Source organism: Anomalospiza imberbis, chromosome 1, assembly GCF_031753505.1.
Source record: "Anomalospiza imberbis isolate Cuckoo-Finch-1a 21T00152 chromosome 1, ASM3175350v1, whole genome shotgun sequence".
Lineage (NCBI taxonomy): Eukaryota > Metazoa > Chordata > Aves > Passeriformes > Viduidae > Anomalospiza > Anomalospiza imberbis.
Window position 1 is genome coordinate 1,949,711 of NC_089681.1, and position 26,707 is coordinate 1,976,417.

Genomic DNA, 26,707 nt, shown 5'->3' on the forward strand with positions numbered 1-26,707 from the left:
CTTCTTTTCCTCCATGGGAGGCCAGATGTAGATGGAGAAGGTTGTGCACTTAGAGGCTGTTGGTTTAAGTGACATAGGATGGAGCCATGTGCCACACATCCCTCAGGCAAAAAGGACAAGAGGAAACAGCCTGAAGTTCTGCCAGAAAACATTTCTACTGGATATTAGGAAAAAAAAAAAGTCTTCATAAAAAGGATTGGAAGAGGCTGCCCAGGGAAGTGGTGGAGCCACCATCCCCAGAGGAATTCTAAAGACACGTGGATGTGGCACATGGGGACGTGGTTTAGTGGTGGCCCTGGCAGTGCTGGGTTAATGGTTGGCTTGATGATCCTAAAGGTCTTTCCCAACCTAAATGATTACATGATCTGTCTGTCATGCTGTGGTGGTGTATGGACGCTCAGCGTGAGGAAGAGGAGAAATTGGGGGATCCTGTTTTGAGAAGGAATTTAGGAGGACTGATGTTAATGGATGAAACTCCTGATGGTGATGTTAAAACCACTGTACTCGTTTACTTAGCACAGAGTGAGCTGATAAAAGGTGAGGGGAAGGTACCAGATGTCAGAGAAGTCAGAATTTGTAGTGGAGTCTGAGCTGAAAATTGTGAGGTTTTGGTTGCTATGAGTTGGGTTTTTCAACCTTCCCCTAATGCTCTTTCCCATCTGGAGATTGCTGAGGACAGGGAAATCAAAACAGGTTATGGAGATTTTTTGTGGTCTGCAAGAAAACAAACCAACCAACCAAAACACCAAAAAAACCCTTCCCCAACCAGTCAGCAAAAAAACAATCCAACCCGAAAAATAATCTTCTTGTAGCCAATAATAATTTTCAGTGGTTTTTGCAGACTGTAGGCTACCACATTTAATAGGGAAAATGTGTTACAACCCACACATGTAATCATGTGCTTCCTCATGCTAGAGACTTAATCAAAGCATAAAATTACACAGAAATATGAATCAAGAGAAAAAAAAAAAGGTGCATCTTGGAAGAGGGAGACAATAAATTGCCAGGAGAGAACAGGTATGTGTGCACCTCCAGCAATGGACATGAAATCCAGTTGGACAACTTACAGGAGGAATAAATAGGTTCAGTAATTCTTGGTACTCTTGTATGGACGTGGACATTTCTTTGGGAGATACCTTGTGGTCACATAAATGAGGTAAAAGGCAGTAAATGGGAATTCGACAACTTTTTGATGGTCTAGAAGAGAAGAACCTTAACTCTTTGTTTTAAATTTATGAAATTCTGGAGTTAAAATGCCTGGACTTACTTCTCTGGAGTGAAGGACATTGTTCTGCACATAGCTAAAATGGCACTTGAATAGCTTGTTAGATGTCCATGTCTTAAGAATCAAAAGTGGTGATCTTGTGTGCATTTGTATCATGGCCCATATCATCACTCACAGGTAAATGTAACAGAGATGAATAATAACATTTTTCTTATTAGCTTCCTATCAAGGTGTGTGAATCTGTACTTGAGCAATTTGCAGCACAGCAGATCTGAGCAGTCATCATTTGCACATTAATAGCTGAAATCAAAGCCGGGGTGAATGCAGATTTGTGGATTTAATTTCATTGTTTATCATATCTCTGCTGGTTTCTGCTGTTACAGTCTTTCAGTTGGTTTTTTTTTTTTTTTTTCTTTTTTGGTGTCCAATTCTTTGTAGCTCCATTTTGCCATATATTTATTTAATAGGCAACTTGGGGATCCCAGGTGCTGCACAAACACAGGAAAAAAAATTATTAATTTCAGATTGTGGAGGAATGTTTTAAAGGGTGCTCATGTGTTGAATATTTTGGTGTAGCAAGAGAGGAAGGGATAGGTTGGAAAACAGCTCTGCAAGAGGGAAATACTGTCCTGTAAGGGAATGTGGAGCAGGTGGAAGAACATCGGTGTCAAAACTCAGGATAAAGGAAAAACTCCATGAATGTGTAAGGCCAGGAGCAGGTCAGGAGAAGAGTTCTAAAGACAGGGCTAAGTCTTTGGATGTGGCTGAACCTGAACTTTCTAATTTCACTTTTGAGCTGCTGTGTTTTACATCTGCTGCTGCCTGTGGTGGATCAGCCTCTGCAAACCTACCCAGCTGCTCATTCCCCACTTCCCAGCTGCACGAGAGGGGAAAAATGGGAAAAGGAAGCTCGTGGGTCAAGATACTGACAGGGAGATCACTGACTAATCACCCTCATGAGCAAAACAGACTTGACTCGAGGGATATTAATTTATTGCAAATTAAAATACATTTGGGTAGTGAGAAATAAAGACATATTAAACCCACACTTTCCCTCCATACCCCAGAATTTTTCCCGTAATGAAGAAACCCAGGAGCTGTTTCAAGCCATGGCCTTGAATAAAATCTGTCTTTCCAAATTTTCTTTGTTTCTGTAGATGTAAGTCTCCCATTCTAATATTTTGGTTTGGGTTTTTTGTGTTTTTATTTTAAATTTATTTTTTTTCCCTCCAAGTGCTCTGTTTACTTCACTACATAATGTTAATGGTCTTATGTATTATTCTTGCCTTAAATATATTTCTTTGTAGTTCTGCTTTCCTGGAAGAAGCACCCTCCTAGGTGAAATATCAAGAATATATTAAACTCCCATTATCAAACAAAATTTTTTGCAAAAACAAGAAACATGCATGTTTGTAATGCAATAATTTAGGTAGAGCAGCACTAATGCAAAGTTGAACATGGTTGTTTCTTTGCATTCTATTTCTAAATAAAAAAAAAAAAACATAAGCAAACAAAAAATTCCTTTTAATATTTAATGGAGAAGAGTAAGGCTGTAATGTATCTGTATAATTTAAGCACTTCAACAGAGAGAGTAACAACATGGAATGTAAATAGCTCCTGGGGAAGAGGATGATTCTTTTTTAAGGACCTCAGACAGCAAAGCTGGGCTTGGTGACACTGCTGTGGACTCCAACCACTGGCTTAAGACAAGCCTTGAGATGAGAGCTTACTGATCCAGGGAGGATGGCTTGGAAACCCTGAGAACCTCAGTGCCAAGAGAGAATTTTTTTCCTGGATTTATGTGACCTAAACTCACCATTTTCTGCTGAACATCAGTTTTCTGCTTAAATTGTCTTTGGCGCTGCTTTCTTTCAGGAGCTTCAGTTTTTGTATGCCAAGGGAGCAAGTTCTAAGAATCATGGAATGGTTTGTGTTGGAAGGGACCTTAAAGATCATCCAGCTATAACCCCCTGCCATGGGCAGGGACACCTTCTACTATCCCAGGTTGCTCCAAGCCCCATCCACCCTGGCCTTGGACACTTCCAGGGATCCAGGGGCAGCCACAGCTTCTCTGGGCAGCCTGTGCCAGGGCCTTGCCACCCTCACACAGAAGAATTTCTTCCCTAATATCCAATCTAAACCTCCCCTCCTTCACTTTGAAGTCATTCCCCCTCATCCTCTGGCTCCGTACACTTTATCCAAAGTCCTCCTCCATCTCTCTTGTAGGCCGTCTTTCCTCTGGATCCTCTTTTGATGCTTTGTTAGTGTTTCATCAAACTTGGCAGTAGAGTTGGACAGGGCAGACTGTTCCAATGCCTCATCGATCCCTGTTGGACTGTTCTGGAAACTTGCCCCACCTCTGGAATTGGCTTTCATGTAATTATAACCTGATACCTTGTGGTTGATGAGTTTTTTAACTCTGGGACGCATCCATTTTCTTTGGTAGCTCAAGATGATGCTCTATCTCACAGGTTTCATGTCATCAGTGTGGCATGGTCTTGTGAATGAAAACATTTCCTGAGGTTCAATAAACCACAGTTTCCATAAATCCATACTGATTTGAATATTTAATTACTTTCTCTCATGTCTGAGTTTTCCAACAGATGAAGAACCAATGCATTGAGCTGTCCCTTCCTTGCTGGCAAGAAAGGAAGTGTTAAATTACCCATTGCAGCTCAAAATTAAATAATTCTTCTTTAATAATTGAGTCCAGCATCAGCTGTTTCTTCTTCTTTTTCGTCTTTCTTTTAATTTACTTTTTCCTCTTCTTCTCCTGGATTTGTTGTTGGGCTGGCAGGCCATTAATGAGCACAGCATTGCCTGCTTTACCCTTTTACTTTGATTCCACGTTAGCTTTTCTTCTGGAATCCCCTTGATGCTCTCCAAATGGTGTCACAAATCAGCACTAATGAGCCAAATCGCTGCTTGCGCTGCTCTTTCACAGTGTTTGGTGCTTGTGTTACCCAGGCTTGCTGGATTTAATCACATCTGAGCTGCTATTTTTGGACTTTCCTGAGCAATCAATGGGGTGGACATTAATTTCCACTGACTTTTAGTGAAATTTTGTGTTTGAATGTTTTTCAAATATTTTCCAAAGGTGGAAATAATTTGCAAACATTCCTGATTTATCTGAATTGTTCCTGAGTTCAGTCTCCTGCCCTGTACCAGCTCCAGTGTGAAAATTATTTTTTTCCTCCACCTTTTTTTTTCCTCAGTTATTTGGGGATTTTTTTGGCTGTAGATTTCTTGTATCATTTTTTTGTGGTGGCATGGGGGGTGATTTTTTTCTGGATTTTTTTTTGTCTGGTTGATTTGTTTTCCTTTATTTTTCCCCAAGTACATAGGCAAACACAAGGTTTTGGAGTGTTTTATAGTTCTTTACCCCCTGTAGGAAGGGCTGCCATCTTCCCTAGCTGCGAATTGTGGATATACAGGAAGGGATACCTTTGAAATTCCTGCATGTTGTTATTTTTATAATCTCTTACACCCTTCTATTTTTATAATTAAATACCTTTTTAAAACAGGCCTTTTAAAACCAGCAAGGTTCTAGACTTAATTTTTATTTAATAATTTTTGAGGATTTTTGGTTTTGTTTTTTTCTTTGAGTGAATGAGTCATGATTACCCAAGCGGCCACTAATTTTCAGTTCTTTGATCAATTCCTCTGTATCAAGATGAGGTCTATCACAAAATTCCCTGGAGTGAAGAATAATCTTTCTGAGGTAGGAGACTTGTCAGCTGTAATATTTAATAATTCCAGGGATGTTTCAGCCCTGATAGCAGGAGGCTACAAGCAGATGCCACTTAGACTGAAGTAGTCCCTCAAGAAAGCATTTTTCTTTACACTTCATAAGCAAGCGCCAGTCTTTGGTGTGTTTGTCAGTGGTGTGGAAGTGCTGTCATGTGTGGGTTTGGATTTTCTTGCTTTGTTGGTCACTCTTGAAGAGGTTAAAACATGGAAAAGTCATGTCCCAAGTATGCAAAGGCCTCTAGGGGTTTTCAAGCATACAATCATTGAATGGTTTGGGTTGGAAAGGACCTTAAGGACCATCTTATCCAACCCCCACCATGGGCAGGAACATATTTTTTGATGGTATCCACCCTTATGTGGCTATCAAAGCTCCCCTAATGGGAAGACTTTGAATATTTTGACCACCAAATGCTCTTTGAGGAGCTGGTGGTGAACTAACTCATTCCTGTTGGAAAGGTAGGCGCTGATATACTGAACCAAACCTTTTTATGAAGTTCTTTCCTTTTCTGGTGGTTGTACTGAACTGTAATGAAGTTTACATCCCTGTCTTCCTCACTGCCTGAAAAGGTCTGGGTTGATTTAGTAATGCAATGTGTCAAAGAATTATTCAAATGCTATTAAATTTTATTTCATTAAGTAAAAAGTTTGACAGGTTTCTGCAAAGGTTGGTGAATGTGGTTTCTGGGTTCTCCCATGGGTAAAATAGCATGAAAGGCTGGGCTGGACTGTGATAGTGGAGAGTTCTGACAGATTTAGGAAAGGAAGAAGCTCTCTTGAGGCCAGAGCTTGAAATTACTGATTGGTGTTCACCCTCTCCAGAGGATATTGGGTTGAGGTTGACAGTCCTTATCTTTTTTTAGGATTCTCGTGTCTCTGGTTAATTACAAACTTGTTTTAGAGAGGAGAAAATAACATGGAATTACATATTGCGACTCACTTGACAAATTGATGTATTTTAAAGCTATTCTAGAAGGTATCTAATTTTTGAGTTATTTTAATAGCTAATTAGCATATAGAATTGAAATGACTATTAGGGTGTATGTTGTAATTTTCATGGAATCACAAAATGGTTTGGGCTGGAAGGGATCTTAAAGATCATCTAATCCCAGCCCCTCCTTTCCATGGACAGGGACACCTTCCACTAGACCAGGTTGATCCAAGCCTCATCCAGCCTGGCTTCGGACACTTCCAGGGATGGAGCATGAATTTAAAAGACAGAGATTGACATACACGCAACACTGAAATATTTTTTTGCTGATGGAGAAACTTGTGTGTGCAGAACTCCTGGAGAAGAGCTAAAGAATGAAATGTCTGAAAACTCATCAGGTCTTCTCCTTGCAGGAAATGCAACTTTCAAACTGTTCAGGTTTGAAAGGGAAAGTAAAGTCTGCTTCAAGTTACCAGGTCCTGAGAGTTCTTCCAGTTTAATTTATCTGTGTTGGCTTCGTTGGCAGGGGGATTCTCCCTCTCTCCTCCACCCTTGTGAGACACCCTTTATCCAGGTCTGAGGTCCCCAACATAAGAAACATTTGGACTTGTTGATGTGAGTGCAGAGGAGAACATGGAGATGCTCCAAGGGCTGGAGACCCTGTGCTCTGGAGCCAGGCTGGGAGAGCTGGAAATGTCCAGCCTGGAGAAGAGAAGGCTCCAGGGAGACATCAGAGCCCCTTCCAGTGCCTAATGGGGCTCCAGGAGAGCTGGAGAGGAACTTTGGACAAGGGCCTGGAGTACCAGGAAAAGGGCAAATTACTCCAAACTGAAGTTAGGGAAATTTAGATTGGATATTAGAAAGAAATTTTTCCCTGTGGGGGAGCTGAGGCCCTGGCACAAGTTGCCCAGAGCACCTGTGGCTTCCCCATTCCTGGAAGTGTCCAAGGCCAGGTTGGAGTTGGACAGGGCTTAGAGAAAGCTGGGATAGTGGAAGATGTCCCTGCCCATGGCAGGGAGGGCAGGGCTAGATTTCCAACCCAAACTATCCTATGCTTTTGGGGCTTTGGTTTTTGTTTGGTTTCTTCCCTTTGTTTGTTTTTGGGGTTGTGGATTTTGTAGTTTTTAATAACTTTTGAGTCTTTAACTTGCAGAACCACCAGTTGAGCTAGGAGAGTCCTCTATGTATCCATCAGGCACTGTTAGCTCTTGTACCTGTTCTTGGTAATTAAATAAGCACTGAAGGAAGGCTGTGCACACTTTTGCTAACCACTGTATGTAACACACAAAATATCTTGTTCTTGTATTCCTGCTTGGACCAGCATGGAAAGAAACACCTTGAGGGTTTATCTGTGCTCTTTTTATTCCTCTATATTTATAAATATATACATGACTGGGAAGACAGAAAGAAAAAAGAGTGTTTTTCCAGGGAGTGAACTAAATCACAGAGTACCAATACCAGGGAGAAACATGAGAAGAAGCAGCAAGGGTCAGCCTGCCTTAATGAAATTACACTGTTTGAGGTTGTTACTTGAAGAGCTTTTCCATCTCGCTGTACCTGAGCACCAGTGTCATGCTGTTAAATCCGGGAGGCTGAATTGCTTCAGTGTGCTCTGGGACAATGTCCTGATAGAGGAGGGAGGTTGTAATGGTTCAGGTTAACTCATACCTGTTATGTTTGACAGCTGAAGTGCTGTTCCCTGTGCTCGTCCTTCCCTTGCGTAGGGGAATGTCAGGAGCAGTGGGTGTGTGGTGGGGATGTGCTGATTATTGCTGTGCTTTAAACAGTGGCTGTTGTGTCTGGATGTGAACCACTGTGTGCCCAGGTGGGCAAGAAGGCCAAGGGCATCCTGGATTGCATGAAAAATAGTGTGGCCAGAAGGAGCAGGGCAGTGATTGCCCATCTGTGCTGGCCACTGGTGAGGCCACACGTCAAGTGCTGTGTCCAGTTCTGAGCCCCTCATTTCAAGAAAGACACTGAGAAACTGGAGCATGTCCAGAGGAGGGAATGGTGCTGGAAAAGGGTCTAAAGAATAAGTCCTATAAGGAACAGCTGAAGAAACTGGGAGGGCTCAGCCCAGAGAAAAGGAAGCACAGGGGGGACCTTCTCCATAACTCCGACTGGAGGGGCTTTCAGGTGGTGTTGGTCTCTTCTCCCACGGAACAAGAACAGGATGAGAGGAAATGACCTTACGCTGCATCAGAGCAGGTTCAGGTTGGGCAGCAGGAGGAATTTCTTCGTGGAAAAGGTTGTCAACTGCTGGAAGGGGCTGCCCAGAAAAGTGGTGGAATCCCTATCCCTGGAGGCATCCAAGAAACAACTGGACGTGGCACTCAGTGCTCTGGTCTGGTTAACAAGGTGGAGATCAATCAAAGATTGGACCCAATGATCTTAGAGGTCTTTCCCAACCTAAATGATTCAGTGATTCTGTGAATTATGTTGTTCATAAAGTATTTCGCTAAACTTGCTTCTATATTTTTCCTCCCCCCCACCCCACTGCTTTTTTTTTTTTTTTTTCTCTGAGTAAGTGATGGTTTTGAACAAGTGCACTTGAATTTGGTTGCTATGGCATGTGCCTGAAGTCTGGTACAGCTCCTAGAAAGTGCAGGCTTGACTTAGAGAGTGGATGTCACAGCTGAGATCCTGGGTAGCTGATTACAGTCTGCATCTGCCTGAAGCATCTCTGGGAGCAGGATGCTCTCCTGAGGATATGGTGCACTCCAAAATGGGACAAAGGATATCTCTGTGCCTTTCTGAGGAAAGCCAGCACGGGTAGACATCTCTCTCTCTGTGTAATGCCTTCCTCAAGATAAAGGCCATGGAAAGCCGGCAATGCTGGATGAATTTGCTCTGCCATATGCTTGTGGAGGAGTGTTTTTCTGAAGCTTTTATGTATGACTGGTAATCATAGATTGGTTTAGAGAGACATTTCTGAAAGTGTGAAGGGAAAGGAAGGGCAGCATGGTAATTTGAATTAATTGTAGTGTTTATCAAGTCAACATCCAGTGGAGACCAAATCATTATGTAGTCTCTTATTCTGCTTGTATAAAGCATAATAACTGATTAATGAATCCAAGGTCAGATTGAAAAAAAGGGATACACCTCCAACATCTAAAACATTTTAACATATCTCATAATACGTGAAATGGCTTTGGAAGCAGACCACAGTGGGGTGGGTTTTGCTTGTTTGCTTGTTTTTCCCTTTTAATCTGCAAATAGATATGTGGAGACAGTTCTTTGTGCTGCACTAAGCTGAGAACAGCCAACAAAGACAGAAATTCTGGTCTAGCACATGCACCAGGAAAAATTTATTCACTGAAAGAGCTGACAAGCATTGGAACAGGCTGCCCAGGGCAGTGGTGGTGTCACCATCCCTTAGGGATGGATTTAAAAGATGTGCAGGTGTGGCATTTGGGGACATGGGTTAGTGGAGGCCTTGGCAGTGCTAGGGGAAGGGTTGGACTCGATGATCTCAGAGGGCTTTTCTAACCTCAGAAAACTCCATGACTCTGTGACTGTTGTGGTAGAAATTCATGTTTTAAGACCTTTGTCTCCCTTACTGGAGGTGGGGAGAAGAACAAAGATGCAGAGCCATGAGCAAGAAATCTGAGAGCCATGACCTGGACCTTCATCCCCTGGTTTTAGCCCACTGTTATTTTTAACATCAAATCCAGAGGTACCACACCTTGCCTGGATCCACGCCCTGAAACAAAAGGGTTGAGTTGCTGGTGTTCAGTCACATCCTTCTCCAAAAGTCCTGCCAGGACTGATGGGATAATTGGCAGTTTAAAGGATTGCTCTGTTTCCCTCTGCTCCATCACCTGTGGGACCACAACAAACAGAAAGTCAATCAACATGTCATGTACATTTAAACTGTCCCCTCCTCCTCGGGGAGCTGAGCTCTGTCAGTCTGGCTGTTGGAAAATGAAATGTACAGATTTAGGAGCAGAAAATTTGGCTGGTCTGAAATGAAAAAGTGGATATTTTACCCTTATGACACATGATGAAGTATCTTTTGGTATCTAGAGACAGCACTGTCAGGGGACTAGGCTGTTAATTTATTATGTGAATGATGGTGGTATCAGGCTGTGCTTATCGGAGCAAAGCCTATTTTAATGATCAAAACCTCGAACCTGGAATTTAGGGAAAAATTTTGGACTAAATTAAGCAAAGGGACGATCTCTCTTTTGTATAGGATTTGTAGAATCAACACTGATTAATTGGAGTTGCAGTAATTACCCACTGATTAAAGTCAGTTGGGTTTTGGTGGTTTATTTTGGTTTGTTTGTCTTTTTTTTTTTTTGGTGGTTTTTTGTTTGTGTTTTGTTTTGTTGTTTTTTTTTTTTCCTGTTTTTGGGCTTTTTTTTTCTCCTAAATAACTTTATTATATCTTAAGAGAGTTTATTATATATTTGTTATAAGTTTATTATATCTTAAGAGAATTTAAAACCAAAAAATAAAAATAAGACAGGTGGAGAGCCTTTGGTTTCCACCTCATCAAAAAGAAACGTAAGTTTTGGTGACATAAGATCTGTAAATATTTTATAGAATTCAGGCAGGAATCCATCTGGACAAGATTTCTTTTTTTATCATTTCATTCTCTTATAATTTGTCTTAATTTTATCTGCAGAGAGCAGCTACCTTAGATTTTTGAACTGAGTGCTTGAAAATGGATTTTAAAATGTTTCCCTGCAAAATAATGGCCTGGTAGAGGCAGGTGTTTCCTTTGAACCCCTCCCTGCTGGGGCTGCACACCCTCTGCTTTTGCAGTGAAACAATTTATTCTGACAGATCTGCAATGTGTACAGTGCCTGGCAAAATTTAGTTGATGCAGTTTATGATACCTACTTGAAATAACAGCAATACCTTCTGATTTTTATGGGCATGTGATCATTAGGGGTCACATTCTCATCTCTTTCATGGAAAACATTTAAACCTTGGATTAAAGTAGCACAAAGAAGGAGGCACTGCTCAATTTGAATAAATATTTCTGGTCTTGTTGTGGAACCCATTAGACACAACTCCCTGCACCCTCCCAGTGCTCCCATGATCTTAATTGCCTGAATTGTTTGTGATTTTATTTGACCTTAAACTATTTCCTTTATGCTTCAGTTGCAGTGTTTTTATTTTTCCTCTCAATAGTGAAATTGGTGTTTGATTTGAAAGGTACAACAGATAAGCTTTACTATCTTCTTTAAATTTAAAGACAGTTTGCATTTTTGCATAGCTGATGTGTCTTTTGAGTATTATTTTTTTTCAAGTTAAATGCCACTTAATCAGGTTATTTACCAAGGGAAATGCAAATTATGGATTTTTTTTTTTTTTTTTGGTTAAAAACTCATCCAATTCCAATTCCTTTGTCACAGAAAGGGACATTTTCCACTGGACCTGGTTGCTTAGAGCTCCATTCAACCTGACCTTGGACACTTCCAGGGATGGGGCATCCCCAACCTTTCTGGGCAGCCTGTGCCAGGGCCTCCCTATCCTCACAGGGAAGAATTTATTTCCAATATCCAATCTAAACCTGCCTCCTTCAGTTTGAAGCCATTCCCCCTTTGTCCTATCACCACATGCCCTTGTAAAAATATTGCAGAGGAGCAATGAGCTTGTGAGTGGTTTTGGAAACAGAGGTGCCTTTGGACTTTCCATGGTGCATCTTCAGAAGAACTTTATGTGCTCAGGGACTCAGCAGCCACCACATCCTCCCCCCTCATCTCTTCTAGACCCCTCAGATCCTCCAGTGACATAGGAGGAAAAGCAAAAACCTCTGGACAGGACAAAAACTCCTCCAGCTTTTGTCTAATTAATTTTTGCGCAGGGCTTCTTTCATTGCCTTTGTCACTTTATTTTTTTGACAAATCTCCACAGTTCATCCTTTATGTTTTGGACATTTCTCTTCCTGCATAAGCTGTTCCATGCTTTTCACCTCATCCTTGAATCTTCAGTTTCATTTTCCCATCAAAACACTTCTTGCTGTCACTGGCACCTTGCAGCTGTAATTTCCATGGATTATTTTGGATTCTGTGCAGGTTTGGATGGCTTCCCAAAGCTCTGAATGTAGCACAAGTAAATGGTGCAACAGAACATTTGAAATAAAAGTTCTTTTGGTCCATGTCCCAACTCCATTACATAGGTCTCCTTCCTTTTGTGTTTTATTTATTTTCAGAATGGTGCTTTCTTCAGGCCGAAAAAGGTTTTTGAGTCAAAAAGTATCAGTTAAAAACCTGGCTGATGGCTACAAAGGGCAGGAGGAAACAATTATCAAATGTGGATCCTATTGTTTACGTAGAGTCAAGTCACTAAAAACACCACCAAACAATAAAATATTGGGACCACTGAGATTAGACAAGTTTGGATAGAGGATATAAAAAATCAAGTATGGGTGTCTGTATTTCTACTCACTATTGCATCTCTGTGTAATGATATTGGAATAGGAATTCCTGGGTGGTGAAAGTTCTGTAGGCATTGCTGTCAGCAGCTGAGAGCAGGTACAGCAGAACAGAGTCTGCCTCTCACCTCACCTTATTGTGACCTAAATATTTTTATACCTTAGAACCACCTTAATTCGCATTCATCCCTAACAGGGATGCAATTATATGACATATTTGCAGTGATCCTGTGAAGAGCAGTAAAATGAAGCACAGCACAGATGCATGTTTTTGCTCTTCATCAGGTGTGAACTTGGCAGCAGTTAGTTCCTTTTGCCCATTCCCAACTTTAGTCTCCAAAATGTGTTTACCTTCATGAATTCACAGATGGATTTAGATTTGATCTGCCTGGACACAGAAGGATGCTCAGCCACGAGCCCTTGGGATGTGACAGGTCTCTGTCAATGCTCTTCCTTTTTCCTTTGTCCTTTCTTTCCTCTCTTGGGTGATGGAGATCTGTTTTTTTTTCAAACCTGGCTCTTAGGGCTGGGTCTAACCTTGTTTAGTAGTCAAGTAGTCAAGGCTTCTCCCAGTGTTTTCCCATGTTCTTCAGTCAGAAGTGGTACATTTAATACCACACAATGTCTTTTTGTTCTTCCTTTTTTCCTTCCTTCTTTTCATAGTCCTGTTGCATTTTTAAACCTGTGTAGGGTTTCAGGATGCACAACAGCCTGTAGCATGAAGTTCCTACTAAATTAGACTTTACATGAGGGTTATCTTCTTTCTTACTTTCATTCCTGTCCTGGATTTACTTCATTACCCCACAGCTCTTAAACTGAAAAAAAAAGGGGAGGTTTGCTTTTTCCAGGTGACTCAGGAATTCATGGGGTGTTATTTTATGGGAATTTCCTGCACTCCAACATTCTTTTCCCAGTCTGATGAGACATTACATTTTTAGTTCTTCTACTGTATTGGGGAGAAAGTGGTAGAATTGGATAAAACATTGAAAAGACTGGTGAAAATTATACATTTAAAGCTAAATTTTCAGGGATTTAAAAAATCTGTTACTTGGTTAAGGTTCCTAAGAGCTGCAAACTTCCTCCACTCCCTCTCTCTGCTGAAAAGCAGGCACCTCCTGTGTATTTTGACTGGGTCTCCACGCTTCACTGGCTGTACTGACTTAAGTCTCTCCCAGTAGCTCTTGGTGCACACTAAGAAGTGAGGGTCAGTCTCTTCTCCCAGGTAATAAGTGTTAGAAGAGAGGAAATAACCTTAAATTGTGCTAAGGGAGGTTTAGATTGGCTATTAGGGAAAATTTCTTCACCAAAAGGCTTCTCAATCATTGAAACAGGTTTCCCAGAGTAGTGGTGAATTCACCATTCCTGGGGGAATTTAATAGATGTGTAAATGTGGCACCTGGGGACATGATTTAGTGGCAGTGTCTAGTTGGACTCAGTGATCTTAAAGGTCTTTTCCAACCCAAAGATTCCATGATTTATCTTCCTTAATTTGCAGCTGTTTCCCACTCTTCTGCAAGCCCAGGAGGCTGTGCATCACCAGCCAGGTGTCCCAGCCCCACCCAATCCTCACAGGACATCTGAGATTGTATTTGGCACCCACATTTTGACAAATGCACCCCACACTGCATGTCCTATCTTCACCAGGATCTTACACACAGTTCACAGTGTAAAAATACACCCTCTTTCTTGACAGAAAAAACAGAGGTCTGCATTTTTAAGGGCAACTCTTCTCCCCTGTGCAGGATTTGCCACAAAGCTGTTTTGCCTCGGCTCACTTGGGGCTTGGCACTCCTGTTGCATGAGTCACGCGCTGGAGTGGAGCTGCTTTTCCTCCATGATATTTGCTCTCTGTTCCCTTTGGTGCCATCATGTGCTAAAAGAGCTCCTCAGCAGGAAGGAGGAGTCCTCCAGTGCCTGGTGAACTGTGAAATTGGCCAAAATGGGGCTTTTTAGGGTCTCTGGTTCATAACTGATTGGAAGTCGTGTCAGAGCAGACTTGACTGGCACTTTTCTCAACATGAGGGTGAATGTAACCCAAAATATCTGTCTGTCTCAGTTTGAAAAGACAGGTGACTGTTATGGGAGGCAGGAGCCTCCCTTGAAATGGAAAATGTAAACCCCTTCCCTCCAAATTATTATAATTTTGAAATTAAGAGGCTCTCAGGCAAAGATATGGGAATAGGAATAACAGTTCTTTATTAGCAAAACTAAAAATACAAATGCATTAGAACAAACAAACAAAAAAGAAAACACTGACAGAGTCAGAATAGGAGCTGACACCCTGTGGGTCAGGGTGGTGGCAGCAGTCCCATTCCATGGTGGCTGCAGCCCTCCTGCAGTGCCAGCTGTGGTTCTGTTGGAGCAGGGATCCTGGACAAGGGTGGAGTTTTCCTCTGAAGCTCCAGGGCTGCTGGAGATGGGCCTGGTCTTCCTCTGGGAATGCAGTGGGAAAGAAAGCTGCTCCTCTGGGAATGCAGTGGGAAAAGGCTGCTGTGGTGTTCCAAAAGTCAGATTCTATCCAGGTAGGAATGCTTGGCTCCTCCCCCTGAGTGGAGCATCTCCCAATGGGATGATGGAATTTTATCAGCGATGCAGAGACACTCATTGGCCCATGAACAGAAGATATTTCCTGGAGGGAGGATTAGTTGTGGAAGAGATAAAGAAAACTGCCCAATGAGCAGAAGATAACTGCCCCACCTCTAACAGATTGCAATAGAATACACACCCCCAGCCACATCTTTCAACCTAAGACTGTCATTAGAGTGAAAGAATGATGGGAAAGGGATGAATTTAGTTCTCCACAGGCTGCCTCAGGCTGGTAGCTGTCTCTGCTACTCACAAAGGCTTTGTGAGTGAAGCTGGTCTGGAGAAGATGAGCTCCTTTGACAGCACATATTTACATGTCCAGATGTTCTGTGTTCGCTGTCTTGTCGTCCTGGCCTGTAAAGCCTTCAAACAAGGTGAAATCTCTTTTCTCTTGCTATGCTAATCCTGTGCTCTCCTACCACGCTCTGCTGCAGGCAGGAGATGTGGCAGGAGGCTCAGCTCCATTGTGGAGCATCTGTAGCTAATGAGGGTTGGTTGTTCGCGTGTTTTCCGAGGATTTGTTGCTGTGTTTTTCTGCTTTGTCCCTCTGGTGAATGTCTGTGGTGAAAAACATCTCTACTGCTCATTCCTCTTCAGTCCATGTTAATATGCACCCTGTTGCCTTGCTACAAGCAACCCCAGCAATTCCTTGCCCCCTGTGACTTTGCTTCTACTGTGGAGCATTCCTTTACTTTTCAAACATTTTATTTTAAATGTTTTTTGTTTGAGGAGAGGGAAAGTTGATATAAAGATAATGACGGCGTTCACCTTCCCTCCTGGCTTAGGGAGATTGTGTTGTAGTTTAAAAACACAGGCAGAAAGTCCTTCTATGAACATCAGATTGGTGGAATATTAAGAACCACTTGAAATAATTAAGGGATCAACCATGTTCTCTGACAGTGAGAGGCAGAACTGTGGCAAAACGGAATGAGTTGGAAAATTGACCATGGTTGGGTTTCCTCAAATATGTGCAATGGCAGGTTCACTAAGTTTTTTAGCAAATTCACTTTAGTCTGGTCGGAAAATTGGCTCACAGCCACTGCTGACTCCGGGCTATGATTCATGAAAATTTCTTCACCAATAGAGTAGTCAGGCACTGGAACAGGCTGCTCAGGGAGGTGGTGTAATCACCAACCAGGGAAATGTTCAAAAGGCTTGTGGAAGTGGCCCTTGGGGGTTTGGTAGCTGTGAACATGGTGGTGTTGGGTTAATGGTTGGATTCAATGATCTTAGAAGTCTTTTCCATTATTATTCTGTGATCTTTTGATTAGATTTACACTGGACATAACTGACTTGGATCTTCTCCCACGGTCTTGGTAGGAAACCTGAAATGAGGATACCAAGTTGTTTTCTGTCTCTTGATGAATCACAGCCAAAGGTAGAAGTAGATTCTTTATTTCCCACTGGGCACTGTGTCCTCACCAGACCATGCTGCTTCTCATTTACCCTTCTGCAAGGTTTATTTATAATGTGACTGGTAGTAACCACTGGTGGAGGTGAGAGCATATTCTGATTGTATGTGTTGAATAACAATATTTCTTCTTTGGGAAGTAGAAACGAGTTATGTTTGTTGATGGAGGAGCAGGATCCTGGGATTTAGGAATCTATTACTTTATTAATTCACCCATTTTGCCCTGCATCTTCCTTCCATAAGCAATTGCAGCTCTGTCTATCAAGATGTTCCCGAGGACTCAGAATTTGTTGCCATCCTCAGATGCATTTTTCATTATTCTGTTGAAATCCAATATAAATTTATAAATGCCATTTCTAATTTTGTTAAGCTGACCTAGTGTGGTGCAGTTGGTCTCTGTCCATTCGTGCGTGTACATCTTTTATAATTAATAAGTTTTCTTTAATGTCAGAGTAGCAAACTAGACACCAGTTCCCTCTTTCCTGTTTTCCTCCTCCCTGTTTTTTATTACAGCAAATAGACATTAATATTCATCTTTTGTAACCAGTGAAAAGGCGGATGAAACCTGGATTTTGAACTGACTGGAAATTTAATTTTGCTGTTCACTGAAATATGTAATACTTCTGTGTTTGTCTAGCATATGGATAGATTAAGACTGTTCTACATGCAGGGTTCACAAAAAATAGACAGCATGGCACAAAACAGCAAATAGAAGAAGGCAATACAGGTAAAAAATAGAAAGAAAACCCTTGAGGTGGAAGCAACAGAGTTTTGGAGCATTTGTACTCGGGCAGTTCAGGGTTTGAAGCTGTCTAGATCATCTTCTGCAGGAGCCAGAAGAAATGTTCAGCTGTTGTATTAATGTCAGTTTAAAAAATAGGAAGGGTGACATCACATCTTGATCAAAATGAGCTCAGAGTGACCTGGCACTAAGTCATGAAAGCAGTGCCATGATATGGCCTGGAACAGCAGAAAATATTACACACAGCTCAGTGCCCAAAAGATCTTTGGTCTCCCAAAGACTCAGGAGGCTCCTTTTCTCTTGATCTGAATTCCTCAGTATCAGGGAAGCCTGATTGCTTCTCCAGCAGTAAAGATATTTGGGTCCTGAGGGCTGGCCTTGCTTGTGCCATCACTCTGTCATTTTTCACCCTCAGCTGCTGCTTTGGGAAACCAAACTGTCTCAGGGTGTGCTGCCTTGTGCTCTGAGGGTGGAAGGCATCCTTCTTTCCATGGCATCTGTGATCCTTTTGATGGAAGACTTTTCTAGCAGGTAGTTTTGCTCTCAAGGAATGTACATACCTTAAATGGGGGGAGGAGTAGGAGGGTCTATGAATCTGAGATTCCCAAGGTAAACAAAATATATCCAGCCCTTCTTCTTGGCATTTGCCTGAGGCCAGCCTGTCTCTGGTGCCACGTATCAGGATTTGAAGCCTGTCTTCTGTTCTCTTGTGAGAAGACGTGAAGACAGGTAGATGTGGAAGAAGAGTCTGTTTATTGAAGTGGCAGCTGGGAATGACATGAAAGGAGAACTTCAAGCAAGCTTCCAGATTGCTTCCCTTGCCTCTGTTCTTTGTGTCTGATGTGCAGATATTGGTGCAACGTGAAATGTGTGCAGACAGCTTGCATCCATCCCTTCCAATCTCTGTTGCTTGTGGTTTCCTTCTGCTTTATGTTTCATGTCAGTCCATCAGATCTGAAGCCCTCTGACATCAAGAGGAGGTCCTGGGTGAAGGCATCCAGAGCTTGGTGGGGTTGGAGGTGCCTTTTGATGGACAGGAAGGTGTCTTTTCTACCTGATGGGAGCTGCTATAGCTGCAAATCTTGGGGATGACTGAGTGATGAAAGAAGGGGTTAGACAGGAACTGTTCCTGTTGGCTTTGTGTGGTGTTGCTGAGCTGGGTGAAACATGAGATTGAGCAAAGGCTGCAATCAGATGTGCTGAGAACAGCCAGAGCTCTTGGTGTCATCGCAATTGGAGGCACAGTGAACCAGCTGCCTCTGCTTGTGGTTCCGTGTATATCTCCATAAAATGTCATGGATGTCTTATCTCACTGTCTCTGACTTCACAGCCTGTCCTGATCCTATCTGTTCCCGGGACAAAATGCTCTGCTCCTGGAGACACCTACAGTGGCAGCGGGGAAGAGAAATCAAATCCATTGGGAAGCAATCAGGTGCTTTCCTCAAATAAGGACTTTGGTGAGGAAGAACGCAAAAAGAGAATTTTTGTCATTCTTTCTGAGCAAATCTGGAGAAGAGCAGGAACAGTTCATTTCTGAGATAATCTCTGCTGGTTTTACTGTGCATCTACTCCACGATGCCTCCGGGCCGTGGGCGTTCACTTTGCTACTTTGCTCTGTCGTGCACTTCAGTGGAGGAGGGGAGACAAGAGCACAGTTCAAGGGATTGAGTCAGGCTGTTCACAGTCATCGGTGATGTCACGCCAGTCAAGTACCACAGAAGTGTCTCTAGAAGCTTCTGGAAGTCTGTTTAATTTGTACTAGATTATGGATATGATGCCCTGGGGGTTTTGTTGTTGTTTTTTTGTTGTATTTCTTGTCTTGTCAACCTAGGCTAGACAGTGAGGTCCTCAGGCTGTGGGGACAGAGATGACTTCATTCTCTAAGGACCTTCCATCAGCTTTAGAATTCAGTTGGGAAGCAAAGTGTGAGGAAATATTTGTACTGCTGCACTCCCAGCCCTGCTGCAGGCTGGGCATTTCTCCCGACCACCCTCCTGCCAGGCATTTCTGCAGCTTCTGAGCACTGCTCTCCTCTTCTTGCCTGCCCAAAGCCACCCAGGGACATGACACTAATATTACAAACTACACAGAAGATCCAGAAGGGAATAAATTACTTCAAAGGCCCAGGGTGAGAAAGAAAAAAGTCATCCCCTCCAGCTACTCTGATTGACCTCTGACAGTTGTGTTATGAGGCACGTGGGGATTTGTGCAATGACACCAACTGGAAGCTAAAACCATTGAGTAAAAACTCAACAAAACAAAACAAGGCGATACAACAGCAGAGTTTGTTCATAAGTTCAGGCTCTAGGAGAAAGAGGAAAGGGACCCAGGTAAATTTTCCCAGGTAAATTCCAGGTTTATTGAGTTCTGGTTTTAATAATTGAGAAAAACCCTAAGGAAAAAAGCTGAAAAGCAGCACATCTCTGACACAAGTGACAGAGTCAACCCTAAGTAGAAGGCTTTGCAGATATGCCCTTTGATCTCATGACTTCGAAAAACTTTCATATTAACCAAGTTATTCCTGGCTGAAAATATCCCTGCTCATTGCAGAGGGGATGTTCCAGATGACCTTTAAAAGGTCCCTTCCAACTGGAATTATTCTATGAGCCTCTGATACTCAGGAGAGCTCTGCATCTGTCTGTCAGTTTTAGTGACAGGGAAGTGGAGGCAGCTGTATGGAAAGCAAGGTAATGCTGAGTATTCTTCCTCGTGGTTCCTGTGTAAACAAATCTCCCAGTGAGAAATGAAAGGAGGTCAATCTGCTTAGTTCATCTGAAGGGAGGTTAAAAGGCAAAAGAGAGATCAAACAGCAAAGTTCAAGAGTTGAGAAGACACAGATTCCCTAACGGAGTGGCTGGGGATGGTCCTTCATTAACTGGAGCCTCAGGGAGACTCTTATGGAAAGACTGACCTGGGCTGACCAGAAGCTTTAGGGGTTGATCTGTAAAGATGATTTATGTGAAATTATCTGCTAGCTCTTTATGAAGGTCAGGCTGGTTGGTCAAAGGATTTTATCTGGTTGAGAAACCTCAGACAAATATGTCTCAGGTGGGTCATCCAGAAGTGGAAGTGTCATCATCATGAATGAGTTCTGAAGCCCCCAGTGAAGGCACTTCTCCATCAGCAATGTAGTGTTAGAGCTGGGAATGGAGCACCTGAAGAGGACAGAGAGGTGGAGCTGTGTGAACCCAATGAAGGTCAACAAGGCCAAGTGCAAGTTCCTGCACCTGGGTCAGGACAACCCCAAACAAAAGCACAGGCTGGGCAGAGAATGGATTGAGAGCAGCCCTGAGGAGAAGGACTTGGGGGTGTTGGTGGATGAGAAGCTCGATGTGACCCAGCAATGGTGCTCTGGCAGCCCAGAAAAGCAAACCTGTCCCTGGCTGTATCAAAAGCAGGGTAGGCAGCAGGTGAGGGAGGGGATTCTGACCCTCTGGTGAGACCCCACCTATTGCTCCAGGGCCCTCAACATAAGAATGATGTGGAGCTGCCTGAGTGAGTCCAGAGGAGGCCACAAAGAGGATCAGAAAGCTGAAGCAGCTCTGGAAACAAGCTGAGAGAGCTGGGGCTGTTTAGCCTAGAGAAGAAAAGGCTCCAGGCAGACCTTAAAGCCCCTTCCAGAGCCTAGAGGGGCTCCAAGAGAGCTGGAGAGGGACTTGGGACAAGGGATGGAGTGACAGGACAAGGAATAATGGCTTCAAACTGAAAGAGAGCTGGCTTGGATTTAATATTAGGAGGAAATTCTATATTCAGAGGGTGGTGAGGCCCTGGCATGGGTTTTTCAGAATCTCTGTGGCTGCCCCATCCCTGGAAGTGTCCACAGCCAGGCTGGATTGGGCTTGGAGCCACTCTGAATTTGGTGGGATAGGCAGACTTGCTGAGGATACGCTGCCCCATCCTTCAGGTCATCAATGAAGATGTTAAACTGGGCTGAACCCAGTATTGAGTGGTTTTACCACCTCCAGGTGCAAGAAGACCTTTCTCCATGGTGCCTGTTCCCAGAGGTGCTCTATCCTTCTTCATGGGCTCTTCCAATGTCTCAGTTCATCTTCCCAGCTTTGGTTTAAATCTATTCCCTTGTCTTGTCCAAAAGGAATGAAAATAAATGTTTTCCTCCCTGTCTCTGCAACAGTCTTGCAGAACTGAAGGATTAAGTCTTCCCATCAATCTTCACTTCTGTAGGAAAAGCAACCCCATTTACTCAATCTTTCCTATCAGGCTATGTTTTCTTGACCTATTGTCATTCTCCTAGTTCCCTTCAGACTCTCTTCAGTCTCTGACAAAAATCTTTGCTGGAGCTGGTTGCTTACAGCTGAGGATCCACAGTGTGGGGTCAAGCAGAAGGTTTGCTTCCCTTGTTGAGAAGATTGTAATCCTATTTACACAGCCCGTGACGATGCCTGCCAGTGTTACAGGAAATGTCACTGCAGATCTGTGTTCAGCTGGAAGTCTGTGGCATCCATCCATCCCTCTCTGCAGCACTGGCCAGCAGCTCCCCACCCTCTGTTGATGCTCTTGTTTTCTCTTTCTAAATTCAGGCCCCTGCAGTTCACCTGGATTGCGCAGAGCCTTATTTTCTTTGTTGAACAATTCTTCTGGTTTGTTAAGATTGTTCTGGAGGCTGGAGCTGTCATCTAACTCCCCTGTTGGGTGCTGTGTGTGCGTTAGATGAGGATAATTCCTGTTCCATCACCCAGCTCACTGCTCAAAATACACATGGGGAGAGCAGAGCTTGGTGGACACCACACAGATTGTTCTTTGGTTATGGCAACTGTCCACTGGGAGCATTTAATGGTGAAAAAGAGTAGCTTTAGATTAGGTATTGGAAAGAAATTCTTTACAGTGAAGGAGCTGAGGCCCTAGCACAGGTTGCCCAGAGAAGCTGTGGCTGCCCCATCCCTGGAATTGTTCAAGACCAGATCCAGTGGAAGGTGTTCCTGCCCATGGCAAGGGGTTGGAACTAGAGGATTTTTCCTTCCAACAGTTCTGAGATTCTATGATTTTTCTAACAAAAAAAAAAAAAAAAAAAAAAAAAAAAAAAAAAAAAAAATCGCTGCACTTCCTATCAATTTCTTTGGCCATGCAAACATGAGACCATAACAGGCACCCACTGCCTGCTAACTTCTATAAAGAGTTGAAGCTGGTTTGAAGAGTTTAAGTTGGTTTGATGTGACTTCTTGCCAGCTGCATAGTGGCTGTCATTCTAGTTTTTACCATCACATACTTTCAGTGGTTTTATTCCACTGTCTTTACAGGAAATTGGAAAAAAAATGGTGGGTTTGCCATGTTCTTTTCTCCACCTGTTTAGTAAATAGGCACAGTAAGGGTCCTCCAGTCTGCCAAGAGGACCATGAATGGCTCTGATGCTATTTCAGGCATTACAGGAGGAAAATTGCAGAATCCCAGAGGTAGGAAAGAACATCTGAAGGTCATCTTGTCCATCTCCCTCCTGAGAGCAGGGTCACCTGGAGCAGATTTCTCAGGCACATTGTGGTAAGCACATTTCTCTCTCAGGATTTTTCATAGAAGTGCACAGAGAGAAAGAAAGAGAAAACAATTTCTATTTCTGCTCCTTGTTTTCTCATGTGGAATGTGCTTGGAGAATTGTTTACCTGGGGTGATTGCTTGATTGGATTCTGGTGAGGATAGTTTGAGCCTGATGGCCAATCCAATCCACCCGTGTCTGGACTCTCACGAACAGGGTCATGAGTTGTTAGTTAGAGATGGTAGTTAGAAAAGTAGGTATGCAGTTTTAGTATCTTCCTTTATATAGTATATTGATGTATTATAGCATAGTTAAAATAAAGAAATCATTCAGCCTTCTGAACTGGAGTTGGACATCATCATTTCTTCTCACTGGGTTCACCTGTATTTTACAATAGCACATGATCAGTCAGGGCTTGAATAACCCCAAGGATGGGGACCCCACAGCCTCTTTATGCAGCCTGTGCTGATGTTTGATGACTCTCACCATAAAAAAAAAAACACAAAATAAGCCAAAAAGGCACTCCAACCCCAGAACAAGCAGGTTTTTTTTTCTTTTTTGAAGTGGATTTTCCTGTATTTCAATCCCTCTTGCCTCTTGTCCAGTCACTGAACACCACCAGGAAGAGTCTGGCTCCATCATGTTTGCTTCTTTCCATCAGATATTGAGACACCTTAATACCACCACACCCTTCTCTTCTCCAGGGTGAAGAGCCCCAGCTCCCTCAGCCTCTCCTCATACAGCGGGTGCTCCCATCCCTTAACCATCTTTATGGTCCCTCAGTGGATTCGCTCCAATATGTCCATGTCTCTTCTCCTTTCTACTTTTTTTCCAGTATTGTCTGGAAAGAAATGTTCCAGCTCATGTCTTTCTCAGCCAAACTCAACTTTAAATATAAATAGTCTAAAGTGCTGTTGGTTGAATTCCAGCTGGCAAGTAAGTTCCACAGAGCCACCCCCTCACCATCCCCAGCAGGTTGGTGGAAATGAAGGGGATGAGTAAAAGTGAGAAAGCTCATAGGTTGAAATAAGAAGATTTTAATGATTGGGATGTAATAGTATAATAATAGCAATAATAATAATAAACAACCTATTTCTTCCATACTGAAATCTCACCTTTCATTCCCACCACTAATGCTGTCCATCCAAGTGTCTCTAAATGGAGACTGATGAGTGTAGAGGTCTTAAATTTCATTTTGCCTGCATGGTTTTACTTACCAATATCTTTCCCAGTCCAAGAGATATGGACCAACTCTTTCCTTGAGATTCTACATCCTGTTACTCTAGTCATGGCATGATTGACTTGTACAGGATATACAAAGCAAGTAGTACTTGATTTCATTAAAATACAAATTCATGTCTCTTTTAGTCTGGCTTGGATGTGGTTATTCTTTTATTTGTATTTCAGGTGATGAGGATAAAGCTGTGATAAAATGTTTTTTCCTTCTTTTTTTTTTTTTTTTCCCTGTGTCTAGTATGTTAGGAAATGCTTGTTCCAATTTGTACGAACTGCCTTCACAGTAAATTGGACAAGTTTCCCTGAGGAGCAGTAGACAAAAGACTTGGGAAGTGCCATGGGGATGGGGAGGGAAATGCTTTTATTGCCAATCAAATTAAAGGCATTTAGATCTGCTCTTAAATTTTCCTGTAAATATATTACTATGGGGTAAGAATTTGGCTCCAGAGCTGTGTGAATAAGGGATATTTCAATAGCTTGGTAGAATGGGGTGGGAGGTGGCTGCTGCTAAAAAGGTTGGTTAAGCTACAACAAAATATTTCATTTTCAATTCTTTCTATTTTTTCTCCCTTACAAGGCGAAAAAGCTTTAAAATGGAAACACGTCCTGAAAATGATAAATCAACATCAAACACTTGGAGTGCTCTAAAAGCCCCCCTTCTCTCCCCCTTTCACACTACTCTGTTGGAGAAAAAAATAGAAGCATTCACTGTTTGCCAAAACAACACTTGCCCAGTTGTAATCAAGGCATTTTACAACAGGTTGTAGACTTCCACTCCATGTTTGTTGTCTGTGGCCTTGGGAAAGTCATGGCAAGAAATGTTTCCACTTGCTTATCTCTAAAAAGAGAGGGTGGGTCAGGAAAAAATCTCTGTACAGAGGCTGTTTTCAAGCTGCTTGATTGTCCCAAATCCCTGCAGTGGTCTTAAACTGTGGGAGATAAAGAAAATAATTCCTTATCTCTGCCCAAAGACTTTCTCGTAACTGTCTTCCATGTGCCCATATTTTCCCAGGTAAGTTTTTCTGCATCTCAGGTTGCATTTTGTGATGAAGGTTGTGTTGGTGGTTCTGAGCTCACCTGAGACCTGGGAGAGCTGAGGTTTGTTCCTAAGTCCATCACAGGCTTCCCAACTGAATCTTCAATTGAGTCTTGTAGGTTTTAGTGGTTGTGATCAAGAATTTCCACCAAGACACCACAGAATCAGAGAATGGTTTGGGTATGAAGGGAATTAAAGATCCTCTTGTTCCAGCCCCCTGCCATGGGCAGGTACACCTTCCACCCTATCCCAGGGTGCTCCAAGCCCTGTCCAACCTTGCCTCGGACACTTCCAGGGATGGGAGAGCCACAATTTCCATGGAAAATCTCTTCCAGGGCCTCACCACCCTCTGAATATAGATTTTTTTCCAAATACCCAATCTAAACCTACTCTCTTTCAGTTCAAAGCCATTACTCTTTGTCCTATCACTCCATGCCCCACTAAAATGTCCCTCTCCACATCTCTTGCAGACCCTCCTGAGCTACTGGAAGTTCCTCTAAGATTTCCTGGAAGAAAGTAGGGTGTATTTCCATGGAGCTCATGGTTTTGCAGTTTTGCACAGCTGACACGATGGATTGTTTTGCTGTTGGGTGTCTTGACTTACAGGTTTGCTCCTTGATTCCTCTTGTTTGCTCCATTTTCTGTCTCCTTGAAGCACACTCCAACCCTCACCCTCTCTCTGGCTGCTCAGGCTCTCACAGTTTGGCTTCCATAAGTTTGGGCTGAAGGCTGTTTCCCTAAAATGAAGAATTTCTGGCCTGGGGGTTCCTTGGATGCCAATTATGTGTGCACGTGGTACACTGAGGCTGGCTGGGGAAGCTGAACTTTGGATTTTCTCCACTTTTAATGGATTTAGCTCCCAACCATTGCCCTTTCAAGGCAGTTGCACTTTCATCCTCTTTCATGTGTCTGGCCCAATTAAGGGAGTATGGTGAGTGATTTCTTTTGGTCCTGGAGTTCTGCTGTCTGGTGAATCTCAGCGCTGTTTTTTTTTCTTTTTTTTTTTTTTTCTTTGTTTTGAAACTATGAAAGAAAAAAAGGAGAATGAAGTACCACAGGTGCCTGAGGCCATCTCAGGCTGTTCCCAGTACAGCGGAGAACTGGGTTTTTCTGGTGCTTTGCTTTCCATGGAGGACAAACCAAAGGAATGTGTTAGTATCAGTGCATCCCAAAAGAGACTTCAGCCCTTTCCTGAGATATCTATCAGTTAGGACATCATGTCACACTTGGTCATGTGCCACAGAAAGTGGAGGCCATTGCCAGCTGTTTGCCTGTCAGAGGGAAGATGGCTGGTTCAGAACTTGAGAAATTTGAATATCTAAGCCCAGAATGAAGCATCACAGCTCATGTCATCCAGCCTAACACCCCAACATCTTTCTCAGTACAAGAAAGATATGGGGCAGAACCAGAGGAGGCCACAAAAATGGTCAGAGAGATGAACCAGCTCTGCTGTGAAAAAAGGCTGTACAGTTGGGGCTGTTCAGCCTGGAGAGGAGAAGGCTCTGGGGATTCCTTAATTCCTTAATTAAGGAATTCCTTAATGGCCTTTCAATACTTAATATGAGAAGGATAAGGACAGACTTTTTAGCAGCACCTGTAGTGATAGGACAATGGTTTTAAACTTAAAAAAAAAAGTAGATACAGAGTAGTTATAATGAAGAATTTTGATTTATGGTAAGGTGAGTAAAACACTGGGCCAGGATGCCCCATCACTAGAAACATTTCAGGCCAAGGAGGATGGACTAGATGACCTTTAAGGGTCCCTGCTGACCCAAACCATTCTGATTCTGCCATTGCACCAAAAGTGTTGCTATTCTTACAGGATTGTAACATTTTTCTTGTGGTAGAAACACCACCCTGGGGTGATTTTTTCATAGCCTTGGTGTAAGAAACCTGCAGCTGGGTTTGGTCCTGTATAAA

At 42.8% G+C, this 26,707-nt stretch overlaps 1 protein-coding gene across 10 annotated transcripts in view; it reads left to right on the plus strand.

Annotated features, from left to right (window-relative positions):
• TSNARE1 (t-SNARE domain containing 1) overlaps positions 1-26,707 on the plus strand; it is a 451,241-nt gene that overhangs the window by 72,644 nt on the left and 351,890 nt on the right. The gene's annotated exons all lie outside the window — the stretch shown is intronic.